Source organism: Amborella trichopoda, chromosome 7, assembly GCF_054954075.1.
Source record: "Amborella trichopoda isolate Santa Cruz 75 chromosome 7, AtrichopodaSantaCruz75HAP2 v2.0, whole genome shotgun sequence".
Lineage (NCBI taxonomy): Eukaryota > Viridiplantae > Streptophyta > Magnoliopsida > Amborellales > Amborellaceae > Amborella > Amborella trichopoda.
In genome coordinates this window covers 27,772,691-27,787,271 of record NC_142342.1, presented here as the reverse complement: position 1 = coordinate 27,787,271, position 14,581 = coordinate 27,772,691, and the positions used below count along the sequence as shown (strand labels likewise).

The following is a 14,581-nucleotide window of genomic DNA, read 5'->3' as shown; positions in this document are numbered from 1 at the left end:
CGACCTTAAACTACACAGCTTTGGTCCGCGCTGCATGACCTTAAGCTGCATAGTCTGGTCTGTGTTGCACGACCCTAAACTGTACAGCTTTGGTCTGCGCTACACTACCTTAAACTGCCCAGCTTTGGTCCGTGCTGCATGACCTAAAACTGCACAGCTTTGGTCCGTGCTGCATGACCTTAAACTGCACAGCCTTGGTTCATGTTGCATGACCTTAAACTGCACAGCTTTGGTCTATGCTGCATGACCTTAAACTACACATCTCCGGTGTGTGCAGCATGATCTTAAACTACACAGCCCTGGTCTAGCTGCATGACCCCAAAACTGTAAGGTCCTAGTTGTATGACTTTAAACTGCATAACCATGGTCCAAACTATATGACCTTAAACTATAGCGGAGGTCTAGTTGCATGACCTTAAACTGCACAGTCCTAGTTATATGACTTTAAACTACATAACCGCTGATCCAACTGTATGACCTTAAAACCATAGTGCACGTTCTGACCTCATGACATTAAATTGTTCTGCACAGGTCCCGGAGGCATGACTTTAAAACTAACCCCCATATACGTGCACACACCTTTTATGTGCATCTTCACACACGTCTTCCCTAAATTGACTATGTGCGTACACCACCTTTCCTATCTCCTCAGTGAGGTCTTTCCCATCAATATTCTACATCATTCCCCAATGAGTATCAGCCGCGCTCACAAAGGCGAACCATTTCGCCATCCATACTCGTTGTAAGTTAGTGGGTCACCATTTTTCACCCACATTTCATACATCATCTGTCATAGGTAGCATCACGCCATTTCCCCAGGTGAGTCAAACAACCACCATACTCACTCCATGGCCTTCATAGACTACTATTTATCACCATCACGGTCCAAACTATATGACCTTAAAATATAGCAGAGGTCTAATTGCACGACCTTAAACTGCACGATCCTAGTTGTAAGACTTTAAACTGCATAACCACGGTCCAGCTGTATGACGTTAAACAATAGTGCATGTCCTGGCTGCATGACGTTAAACTGTTTCGTACAGGTCCCAGAGGCATGACCTTAAACACGCCTTCATAAAAAAATATGATGAAATAACGGGCATGGTGTATATCTTAACAAGGGAACGCTATGAGTAAAAATAACAAACAGGCATGATCATGAAACCATGAGTAAAAGAGTTTCGTGAATAAAAATCGGGCACAGTGAAAACCCAAAAGGGCATCCTGAGTAAAATGGAAGAATAAGGGTGGACATGGCTGAAATATCATGGGCAAAAGAACCCCAAAATAAAAAGAAGTCGGTGAAAACTGTCTCTACGGCGCCGCTTCCCAAGTTTAGGCGAAAATCCACAAAGGACACCTGGACCAATAAATAGGTTGATGCAGCACTCGTCTCAACAGGCACTTCAGCCCTCACTCAAAAAGAAGAAAATCCCTAGTATCACAATGTCAGGACTCCAAAAATATGAGCTCTAAGGAAAAGATTCCAACAGCCTGAGTCCAGTTGCAAAAGGACTCAGAAGACAGAATATTGGCCAAGACAGTAAGACAAGTGTCATGAAAAAGGGCATCATTTCCACGAGGTTATAAACAAACTTCCAAGATGTCAGAGATGCCCCAAGGGAGCTAAGTCAACCATGACTTTGGAGTGGCAAATAAGATGATTGTCGTAGCAGCACAGCAGTGGGTAGGGGTGGTTGTACCCAAAGTGGTTATCTCGACAAACTAAGGTACCCTACTCACAAAGGATTAACTGGTCAGTCATACCTTTGGTGATGCAATCAGATGATTGTCGTAGCTACAAAGCAGCTGGTAGGGGTGGCTGTACCCAAAGTGGTTATCTCAATAAACTGAGGTACCCTACTCGCCAAGGAATTACTGATGCACAAAGCAGATGGCACCAAAGCAAGGCCTTTCACAATACCATTCATGTAATCCTCAAAATGTGGCTCAACACCAGAGGATATACATAAAACCTAGACTAAATGGGAACAATGCCGTTCGACATGTCACTCAATTGCCAGAGGGGCCTGATTCTGACTGATGAGGTCCGTACAAAATCCTCATCTTCAGAATCACCAACAGTCCACACGAGGGTGAGGACTTCGATAAGATCCCTCAAAAAATTCTCTTCTCCCCCTAAAGTCTCCACTGACGGACCCTCAAACAATGCATCATTACGTCTGAGCATCTTAGTAACACCATTACGTGAATCTCCTCGGCGTTCATGTGGTCATGTGTCTAAGAAGGAAAAAGTAAAAGCCGAAGGAAATTTTTCAAATGTTGTCCTTATCGCTTCTCTTGAAGCATAACATTAGGCAGGGAAAGCTGTTTGAATGTATTTTTCAGCACCTTGGTCCCTAATAGGAAGCTGGTCAATAAAGCCTACAAAACGGTGGAAATTTTGACAGTCTCATAATTGCCCCAGAATTGGTCAAGATCTTCATCAGCACTTCAAAAGGCCACTTGCCAAGTTTTATCGTGATCAAACATGTCTAAGGCAGTGAACACAAAGAAACAATTTCAATGAAATCGGTCCCTAACACCATGAAATGAACCCTATAACTAGAGCCATACTTTTAGTGCGTCAAACAGCTATGGGACCACCACCATTAGATCTGGCACAGTCGAAAATCCCAACGGGTCAAATTTCCACTTAATCAGGCACTCTAAGACAAAGTTATGGGTAACCTACCGAAAAGGGGTAGGCCGCATACTATTCCTGTGTGGCCACCCTGCACTAAAACACCATTAAAAGTGGTTGTTTTTACAATCACGAGAAGTCACTTTCGTAGCTTATATCTCACTCATTCCATGTCAGATCCTCTCAAATTCGATGAGCGTGTTCGTCTCATCAAGATGAGCAATTCGATATGTGGTACTCCCCGTGATGACCCCGTGCAGGGAGAAAAACTAGAAGGAAGTTTCTGATCCGTGACGGAAGTTGCAAAAACTTCAGCAACAGCACGCCTTGTTCGAGCATCTAGATCATGACGCTCTCATACCCGATCGGCACGAAACCAATTTCATTATGTGCGTGAGGTCCGAGGGAATCTCTGGTCCGAACCTCACGTACGATGGACGGTTGGATTTCACACATGAAGGTGTCAAAGCTGCTATAAATTTTGGGCGTCGGATTTCAAGATTCTGGTCAAAAACTCAAGGCGACAAAATCATGATCCAAACATGAAATCAAGCTGTATTTGTTGCAACAATGATCGTGATAGCATGCTCAATGTGATTCAATGAAGAAATCATGAAGAAAACATCAAGGAAAATGAACACAAAGGAACAGATTCATTTTTCCTAGATCAATCAATAAAGTTCTGAATTTTGTTTAAGCTTATGGGTATGTCTTGGACACAGAGAGGAGAGAGAAAAATAGAGCTGATACATTTCAGGCAGGTAACTTTCTCTCTCCTCCCCTCTTTCCTTTCCTCCTCTCTTTCTCTCTCCTCCCCTCTTTCTCTCTCCTCATCTCTTTCTCTCTCTTCTTCTCATCTCTATCTCTCTCTCTATTCTTCTCATAACTATCTCTCTCTTCTTCTCGTCTCTATCTCTTTCTCCTTTTTTTCTCATCTCTATCTATCTCTTTCTCTCTCTTCTTGTCATCTTTATCTATCTCTTTCTCTCTCTTCCTCTTGTCTCTATCTCTTTCTCTCTTTTCTTCTCGTCTCTATCTCTCTCCATTCTTTGTCTAATATAGTCGGTAAAGCCTAGCGTCAACTGGATTTCTCTCTCTCTTTCCTTTGTCAAAGTCGGTAAACTTAGCGTAGGCTGGATTTCTCTCTCCTTCTCTTCTGTCAAAGTCAGTGAAGCCTAACGTCGGCTTGATTTCTCTCTCCTTCTCTTTTATCATAGTCGACGTAGCCTAGTGCCAGCTCGATTTCTCTCTCCTCTTTTGTCATAGTCGGTGAAGCCTAGCGCCAGCTCAATTTCTCTCTCTTTCTCTTCTACCATAGTCGACAAAGCTTAGTGCTGACAGTATTTTTCTCTCTCTTTCTTCCGTCATAGTCGGTGAAGCCTAGTGCCGGTTCGATTTCTCTCTTCTTCTCTTCTGTCAAAGTCGTCACAGCCTAGTGTCAGCTCGATTTCTCTCTCCTTCTCTTATGTAGCCTAACGCCGACTCGATTTCTCTCTCCTCTTCTGTCATAGTTGGTGAAGCCTAGCGTCGGCTTGATTTCTCTCTCCTCTTTTGTCATAGTTAGCGAAGCTTAGTACCGCCACGATTTCTCTTCTCTTTCTCTTTTGTCACAGTCGACGAAGCCTAGCGCTGGTTGGATTTCTCTCTTTCTTTCTTCTTTCACAACTGGCGTAAGCCTAGTGCCAGCCCGATTTCCCTCTCTTCCTTCTCTTCCATCACAACAAGGCAAGCCTAGCGCCGGTTGGGTTTCTCTGCTTTCTTCTCTTCTGACACAGTCGGTGAAGCCTAATGCCAACTGGATCTTCTCTCTCTTCTTCTCTATGTAGCACAGTTGGGAAAGCTTAGCACCGACTGTATCTTCTCTCTCTTCTTCTGATATATTCAACGAAGTCTAGAGCCAACTGTGTTTTCTCTCTCTTCCTTCTAACACAGTCGGCAATGCCTAGCGCCGACTGTGTCTTTCTTCCCCCTTTCTTTACTATTTTCTCATCTCTCACACTTTTCTCTTCCTTTCTTCCCCCTCTTTTCTTCTGTTCCCTTCTTCTCTTATTTCACTTCTTATTCTTTCCTTATGACCTTCATCATGTTATTCTTTCATTTGATTAAGAGAGATTGAGGTTAGCCTCTCATGATAGTCTTGTCATCTTGCCGAATTTTTGTTGTGCCATAATTACTTGGCCCACCTTATTGCCGCGACAGACTAACCATCGTGATTTTCTAGTCAGTATCGGTAATGACATCTAGTAGTAATACTATGAGCCAGTCTGAGTTACCGAGCTGGTTTTGCTACCACATCAGGCCAGTTATTTACTAGCTTAGTCACTGCTCTGATCTTCCCGCTCAGTCAAATTCCTCTCTCCTCCATCTTTCTTCTCTTATTTTTCTCTTCTTCTTTTGAATGTGCATGCTTGTGTACAGTCACCAAAGAGGAAAAGGGTGAGGTTTGACCGACATGTCTTATAACCTTTGCCATATGTGTGTGATTGCTGAAAACAGATGAATACAACCCGTGGGAGGCAATTTCGAGCCAGTTTTATTACTGGGGGGGCTTTCTTCATGATGAAAAAGGGCGCCCACGTGAACCAGCCCGAGTAAGTCCCGAACTCACCTTAAATTCCTCTCTCATCGGTTGTTAACACTTACCCTCGTTCACAAACGAGGTTCCCAAGAGAGCGATCTCAAAAACATCCCGGGTCTTCCCTCGAAACCCGAGACGTGTGCTGCCTAATCGTCAAAAGATCCGGAGGGCGAGATCAAGGCACCAACCATAGATCCCTGAGAATAAACCATTGTTCACAAAATCGAACCAGAACGGTTAATCAGACATGGGCCCGGAAGCAGTTTAACCAGCCTAACCTGTAAACCAGCCAATTCAATCGTTCTAATCGGGCAAGTCCCAAATGTTAAGAAAAGTGTTGAAAAAATAAAGATGATATAAAAAAAAAATCTAACAAAATATTAAAAGCTTATAAACATTGATTAAAACAAAACACATTCAAATGAAGTTGAAAATTAATGGAAAAAATGCATTTTAACGAATTGATTTTTGAATTAAAGTGAGTATTAATGACCAAAAATAAATTTTATCTTTACCATAATATTAAAAAATGCATTGCAAACAAAATTCCTTATTTTTTAGAATTATATATATATTTTTGAATTTTGTTTTTAAATACCAATTGATCACCAAAACCGCCCAAAACTGGAATTGGTCACTAGCCGGTTCCAATTTAATTGGGAAGTTAGCAGTTAGATCGCCCGATTTTTCCAACCGTGCATTAAACCCTCGGGGAATTACCTTCTTTCAGTATGTTCGCTGAATTCTATGATTATAGCTGATCATTTTATCAACTGTCGCAACCATCTCTCATCCAAAGTTTTGAGAGTAGCTAGTAGGGCATCAACTCATTATTCGTTGTTAGATTCCATATGAGTAAGGATCTAAGAGAAGGTATTTCAATTTTGATTAGAACCAACACTGCCAGGCCATAGACCAGTGTGTAAGGAGTCATTCCAGAGGCGGTCTTCTGGTGGTTTTATAGGCCCAGAGTGCGGCTTGCAGATTTCATCTAAATCCTTACCACACTATATAGTACAACCAATAATCTTTAGGAGTGCCTTGTTTGTCTCCTCGGCTGGGTAATTACTTTAAGGCTATAGACTGAAGAGAAATTCTGCTCAATCCAAACCTTTTGCACAGCTTCGCGACCTTCTCATTCTTGAAATTTCCTATTATCATTGACAATTATTTCAGGGACAACAAATATTTAAATAATGTTATTGGTGATGAACCGGGCCACATGTTGGTGACCTCAACCCATTGTGAAGTACTAGGTAACAGTTATTATAGAGTTGTGTCCTTTGGAGACCCTTTGAGTGATCATTATATCCAAGGCCCACATGGAGAATGGCCACACTAGGGGCATCAAATTGAATGTTATGGATGGAGAGTTTATGAGATCGCCATAAGTCTGACATTTAGGGCACCTTTCATGTGCTTTTAAAAATCATCTTCATGATGGTCCAATTATACCCTTGGCTCCTTTCCTTCTATACTGGGAGTGTTTCCCCAGCGTTTCCTCCCTTGTTGTGTAGCTCTATGAGTACAATGTCGATTTCTGGCTGATCAATGCAGCTAAAGAGGATTCCATCAAAGGACTTCTTGTAGAAAACATTATATTTGAGCAAGAAGTTTATTGAAATCTTCTTAACGTATCCCTATATCTCTTCAACTCGCCATTTGGATACATCCCTTCTTTCAGTGGCACAGGCATCCCATGATACCACGGCTTGGCTGCAACAATTTGATTTGTTTCAAGAGCGAACGTTTCATCTTCCTTACCTTCCACTTAATTTTCTTCTTCTGATTTTATTTTGGGAGGAGATGGATCGTTGTTGTGCATTATGTAGAATGATTGGACACTCATTTCAAAAAGAATGTCCACCATATATGTGAGAGTGGCTAGGTATCGGCAAACAGCTTGTTTTCCCTGGTCACATGTTGGAATGTTATGTGCTTGAAGTATTTAATTAGGCTTTCCACCTCTTCTTGGTAGGGTCGGAGCCTTTTTTCATTTACCTTCCAATCTATGTCGACTTGGTTAATTACAAAGAGAAAATTGCTAATGAACTGCAATTGATCAATTTGGACTTCATGGGCGTTTTCAAGACCAACTTCAAGGCTTCATACTATGTAATATTCTTTATGCATGGGAAGTTGAACCGAATGGAGGTTGATAGCATTACTTTCTCTAGAAAGAATATAATGACACAAGGCTAGTGTTGTATTCATTATTAGCCCCAATTGGGCCTTCGATAGTAAAGTGTTCTTGATCAAGAAGATCAGTATTGGTGGTCATATTGTCAGGTAAAGTATGATCGACTAAGTAATCAGCAAATTGCTTGCCCCTTGATTGAATTTTTATTTACATATTCAATAGAAAATTCGCTTTAGAGCATCCCCTACATGTCTAGTCGCCCATTGGGAACAAGTTTTTCAAGCAAGTATTTGAGTGGATCCATTTTCGATTTGAGCTTAATAGTGTGGTGTTTATGCTCGGATTGTTACATTGATCACACGCCGTGATCAACTCAAATTCCATGCGAAACGAGTTAAATTTATAGAATAGTAGAGAGAGTGGGATCACTCAAATTATAGCTTCAAAGGCATAATGGATCTATACAAATCCAGTCTACTTTTGAAACTACTAGCACTGCCAGCTTTAGAATCTATGTATAAGGCCTTTAAATGCTTCTTAAATTTACTTAAAGAAGTTGCAGGAAATCAAACTAAAATTGAAGAAAATAAATAATTTAAAAGAGAAATGAGGAGTTACTTACCTTAAAGACTCGAAACCCGGAGTTTTGGGCTCAGAGCAGGCCACTCTTCTCGTACCACCATCTACTTTTTAGATGCCTTTTGCTTGCTGAAATTTGCTGGATTTAGGATTCTTTTACTTGGATCTAGGGTACTTAAGGCATAAAAAAAGGGCTAAGGATTTTAGATAAAATTTTCCTAAGGTTGGAAGATGGTTTTTCCTAATTTTCTTATGGATTAGTGGTCTCCTGATAATTAATACAAATTTTGGAATTTCTAAATTTTCCTACGGTTGGGAGATGGTTTTCCAAAATTTTCTATTGAATTTGTGGTCTCTTAATATTTAATACGAATTTTAGAATTTTTAATATTTTTTGGGAAATTTTTTTATTTTTCTTAAATTTATAGGATTTATCTAAACTTTTTCCCTATTTTTTGGAAATTTTTGGGATTTATCTACTAGTTTCTAGGGATTTTCCTATGAGCTATTTTCTAAGTATTTTCAGTATATTTCCCTGTATTTTCATTAAAGATTTTTTTTTTCGTTTGGCCACGCTGTGAACGTGAAACTTTTTACATCTTGATATTCTGAACCGCTGTGCTCAATCTTGGTACAGAAATTGTTCATTTGTCATCATTATTTATTTCTTTTCTTCATGAATCATATGTTACATTCCCTAGGATACCTAGTCTTGGGTAAATTATTGAGTCTATTCTTTTGTTTTGATCAAGTCGGAGTCCTTCTAATTTATAGCCCTAATTCTCTTCTTTTATGTCTTTTGTGATTATTTTTGCTTCAAGAATTTTGATAGATTTTGTAGGTTAGCTTAATTCTACAATTTATAGTGCCAACCTTTGTTTGGTTATAATTTTGACTACCTAAACGTTGCCATATACACTCCTTAGAAAACCCTTCTTACTTAGGTCAAGCATGGTAGAAACCCGATTTTGAGCCAAGTATCGAACCCATAAACATTAAAGTTCAGTGCTTTGGCACATTCATATAAAGCCCTAGGGATAACGTCAAAAATGACCCCCTAGTTCATATCTATAATTCTGGATTACATCATCAACCTTGATTTATCCTTTTACGAGACCTTCTAGTGAATTTACACTTATTTCAAGAGTTATTATTGACAAAATCACCCCTACTAGTTTATCAATTATCCTTTGAATCATGAGGTCTGATGATTTGTAAACACATTTTAGATAACAAAAATATTCTACTCGCCAGAAGGGTAATACAAAAATATAAATCCTTCCCCACAAGTCAATTCTAACAGAAATTCCACATCAACCTAACATGATGTGTAAGATAAAAATAATGCAGCACACGTTTGGGATGAATATGAAAGATATATAAGAATAGTGCATGGACACATGTCGATACTAAAACAAGATACGATGACCACTACATGCACTCCACTGCAACTGCCAGACATAATTGTGAACCACTTAACCAAAATGTTTGACAGCTATAAATACACAACAAAAATACAAATAAATAGCTGGCAAGGAGAAAAAAAATGAAGAAAGAAAGAGAGACAACAGTATATATACTCTCTGTGGAAAAAAAGAAAGACCCGTTGGTCTGTAGTCTTGTGGTGAATAAATATGTTATTGATTAAATAAATGCATTTCGTATCTCTATTGTATGAGATAATTAATGTAATTAGCAAGGCATCCACCTAAATACTTCGGAATTGCTTGTCCAAGAAAAACAATAAAGCTGTATACACAGATATTCCCTATGAGAGTTATTGCAAGCAATCCTCTTTAGTTGTTCTGTATCCATTCTTTTATATTCAACTTAAGATCCCCCATAAAACCTTATATAAACCTTTTCCATATAAAAAAATATGGTTACATACGATCATCCGTACTATTAGCTCTTCAAAGCGTATCTAATAGCACACTTCAAAACAAAAGGGCTGTGGTTTTTTATCATAACATGTAATTGTGGTGTAAAAAATTCTTAGGATTACCTGAAAATCTATTTTGATATCTAATTATAAAATTTTAAACTCTAAAAATGGTTAAAATTAGGTAGATCCATAAATATATGAAAATCTTGAAAATGGACGGTCTAGATAATGTGTTGCTAGATACATTATTTCTAGGACTCGAAATCATTTTTCCTTTCTTCATTTTCATACATCTCGGTGTCGAGATGATCAATTAGAGGATTTTTCAACATTAAAATAACCTTTTCAATGGATTTTTTAGGTACATCTTTATTTCTACATTTTAAGGTTGCAACCATGTATAAACTTTTTCCAAACAAAAAAAATCAATAAATAGTACAACAAAAGCCTGAAACACTTTACATATTATTGATCATACCTCACATTTTTAAACATGATAAATTATAAAAATATAAAAGATCAAAAAATTAAGTTAATTCCCTACTTTCTAATTTGGGGAGGGGGCGAGGGGGGGAGAGGGGGAGGGGGCGAGGGGTTGGAGGTGGGGTAGGGGGGGACTGGGGGAGGGCGGGGAGGAGAGAGAGATCCTTTAATGGGTCTAGCTAAATAATGACCTAACAAAAGAGAGGGGATCCCATGAATAATAAATCTAGGTCATTATTAATGAAATATCGATATCATCCTATTCAAATATAGCTTCAACTTTTGAAAAGCCTCGCTCAAACTCAGTCCAAACTCACCCACCCAACATATTAAAGAATGTGAATAAATAGTAGTGAAAATAATGTTGATGGTGATGATGTCATAAAGTTTTACCATAAACCGCTATTCTACCTCCCAATCTACCCAAATTTCACCCTCAATGATCCACGTTACTGCAAATGATTGCTGCTAAAGGATGGGTATTTATGGTAATTACTAACAAAATGAACTTCTAAGTAAAAATAGTGAATTTCCTTACAATTATAACAAATTGATATATGTAGCAAGTTAGCTACAAATAAGGAAAAGGAAAATGGGGTTTTGTTAGGTTACACTACTTGTGGTGTAAACCCTTAAAGTACTCAACATTTTTAGACATTTAGATACCCTTATCCTATAGTATAGTAACTTTTTGTTTAGGACGTTTTAAGTAATTAATCAAGTGTAAACTATAAATTCTTAACATAAACAAAAGAATTTATTAAAAATAGTGGATAATGACATCGCCAATATGGTGTGAAACATCACCCACAAGATGCAATAATTGTTTTGAACTACTAATAGAATGTCATTATTTTTTATAAAAATATCCATTCTACCCTTTTAAATGATAAAAAATGCCCCTACTTGAAAATTTTTGTATTACAATTCAAGGGTATTTTAATGTCCAAAAATATTGAGCACTTTAAGGATCTACACCACCAAGTAGTGTAGCCTACCAAAACCCAAATATCTATAGTTGAGGCCTTAAACAATCAAACTAACGCACACCTCGAAAATTTACTAGAATAAGTTGTTTCAACGCCACAAAGCCCTCAGTTCGATCATCTCGACCTTAAGATCCATGGATGTAAAATGGCTGGACTTCAAGTCTTGGAAATAGTGCATCTTGTAATGCATTATCTAGACTGTCAATTTGCAAGATTTTCAAGTGTCCAAAGATCTGCTCGATCTACACTTTTTTTAAGCTTTAAATTTTATAATTACAAATGAAAACAAATTTTCAAGTCATCATAAATATTTTCTGAAGCCACATCTTTCAATGCTATCTTAATGAGCACCTTTCCTTTGATTGTTTAAGGCCTCAGCCTCACAGAAACCATAACCAACAAATAACTCCCCCCTCTATTCTTTGAAACCTAACACCTATGACAAATAACTCCCCCTCTATTCTTTGAAACCTAAAAACCAAGACAACCGGAAAAGGGAGAGTACATAATACCATAGGCTAAGGATGTGTGGTACATGGTACGCCATGGCATAGGGACATCCACATCTTGAGCAATGGACATTTTCAAACCAAAGGAGACCATCACGCAGTGTTTGTAAAATTGAACCAGAATGGTTAACAGGACATGGGCCTGTAGGCGGTTTAACCTGCCTTATCGATAAACTGGCCAATTCAACCATTCTAACTGGCCAAGTCTCGAGCAGTTAAAAAAGTGTTGAAAAGATAAAAAATATATAAAATAAAAATATGCTAAAATATGAAAAGCATATAAAGAATGATTAATACAAAATACATTCAAATGAAGTTGAAAATTAATGGCAAAATATGGAGTTTAACGACCAAAATCGATTTTTTGAAAAAGATAAGAAAATATAAAAGTGAGTATTAATGACCAAAGTAATTTTTTATCTTTACAATAATGTAAAGAATATTAAAAAAACACTACAAACCAAATCCCTTATTTTTGGGAATTCATATATATCTTTTTGAATTTTGTTTTCTAAAATACCAGTTGATCACCAAAACCGCCTAAAACCATAACCAATCAGTGGCCAGTTCCAATTTAACCATGCGGTTAGTAGTTAGATCGCCTGGTTTTTCAAACAATGCCATCACGGGTTATGGTTAATCTCAACCAGGCTCATCTGGATAACCCTACATGTAAGGACCACAAATTTTCCTAGTCATGAGATGCACACAGCAATAGTTTAATAGAAGAGGCCTAACGCCGTGTGTGTAGAAGAGAGAGGACGAAGAGCAATGTCATGCATGTAAACGACCACCGCTGCGCGTGAAGAAGAGGTAACACCGCGCGTGCATGGGAGTAATGCCACGTGTGAGAGAGAACAATGTCGTGCGTGTAAAGGACCACCGCCGCATGTGAAGAGGTAACGTCGCGCGTGTGAGAGAGCAATGCCATGGGTGTAAAGGACCACCGCCGCACGTGAAGAAGAGGTAACGCCACGCATACATGGGAGTAACGCCGTGCGCATAAAGGGTAGTGCCTCACATATAGGGAGGTAACGTTGCGCGTGAAGTGAAGTATCGCTGCGCGTGAAGTGGAGCATCGCCATGTGTGTAGGCAGAAAAGAGGTAACGTCGTGCGTGAAGAGAAGATGTGACAGCTGCCATGCCTGTCAATGCCGCGCCTGTCAGAGCCGTACGTGTCAGCGCCGCCTACGGTCAACCACAGTGACCTTCACCTACCCAGTCAGCAATAGTGGATCCTACCTACCATGGGTATTTAAGCCCTCTCCCTTCCCCTTTTAATGTCGTTGCCCTCATTTGCCTCACTCTCTCTCTAAAGAGTAAAGTGAGAGTGAACTGCTGCCCTTGGAGAAGCACTTGCTTGGAGCTTGAGGCGGCCCACGAGTGGGAGGTTTAAAGACACCATGAGCATCAGATAAGTAGGTTTAGGGCTCATGTATCAATTAATTTTGTAGTAATAGATTTCAAGGAATAAAGATAGGGAAAAATGATACAATAAAGGGTATGGATGTAGTTGAATCAAAATGAAGTTGAATGATTGATTGAGTATTGCAAATAAACTTGTTAAGTTTATGGAGTAGCTCACTTGCAAGTTTGGTTTAACCAGATTGAGGTTTTACATCAAAGTTTATCTTTACTTATGAAATGTTGTATTTTAATTAAAGCATGTCAAACTCGTAAAAGTAAATTTCCAGGAACTGTGACAGTATTGCACCAACTTTTTCAGTAATTATACGATATCCAAATGGGCTCAAATCAATCTTGATGGAATGATATGTTTGTCCATTATAATGTTGCTTTTTGCACCATGCTAAAATTTCGCATAAATCAAGAGATATGTCCCAAAATGATAAGGTATGTCACTACCCACAGTTGCTGGAATTTCCAGCGATTGTCACCTATTTCGCGTCGAGTTTTTGACCTATCAAACGATGTCCAATCGCTTCCAAACAGCCACCACTTGAAAGATCTATGAATGTTTATGATGAAAAATCTAACGAATCTTCCAATGAAGATATCTCGGATCTGAAACCTTGAACTGATAAAAAATAAATGATTAAAATAATGTGGCAGAGAAAGTGCGACAAATTGAATTCAGATCTAAGGCCAGATCTGCCCGAAAACAAGCAGATCTGCTCTCAGATCTGTGGTAGGGCGAACATGATCCAGACCATCCAAAACATGATTTTAAAGTGAATAAGTAAATAAAAATGAAATTAAAATAATAAAGAAAAATAGAAAAGAAGAAAGGAAAATGATACCAAACCGAGCCGAATGGCCCGGGACTCCCGAGCCTTCTGGGGCTCGCCCATATCAGAACCGGTCCTCTTTTGTCTCTCTGAGTCCGATGTTTATCAGCAAATCTTTTCGGTGTGAAGGCTTTGATTTAGGGTTCTATCCTAAGGGTAGATATGGGGTTTCTCTCAAGAGGCTAAGGCTTTCTGACGCAATTTCCAAGGTTTTCTCTCCTGTAACTCCTGCAGGTTTCTCATCTATATCTCTTCTATGTTTTTCTTTATCTAATCTAATCTCTATCTCTATCTGATCTCGATCTCTATCTGATCTCTATCTCTCTCTATCTCCTAAGGTTTCTCTCTCTAGCATTTTCTTTTTCTGCCGTCCCCGTTTCTCTCTCCGTCCCCCTCTAAATGGTCCCAAAAAGATGCTTAAAAAGGGGTCAAAATTGTTGGGGAGAATATCTTCTCGCAACAAACAAATCCCTCGATCAAAGATGCACATTTTGAGGGTCACGAATTTGGGCAGCACGGGTC

General features: G+C 38.9%; 1 long non-coding RNA gene across 1 annotated transcript; it reads right to left on the bottom strand.

Annotated features, from left to right (window-relative positions):
• Positions 1-13,571: 13,571 nt before the first annotated feature.
• On the bottom strand, positions 13,572-14,446 carry LOC148781313 (uncharacterized). The gene is made up of 2 exons (XR_016059116.1): positions 14,072-14,446; positions 13,572-13,848 (listed from the first exon to the last, which is right to left on the bottom strand). It is a non-coding gene; the product is annotated as an uncharacterized LOC148781313 (long non-coding RNA).
• Positions 14,447-14,581: the final 135 nt, after the last annotated feature.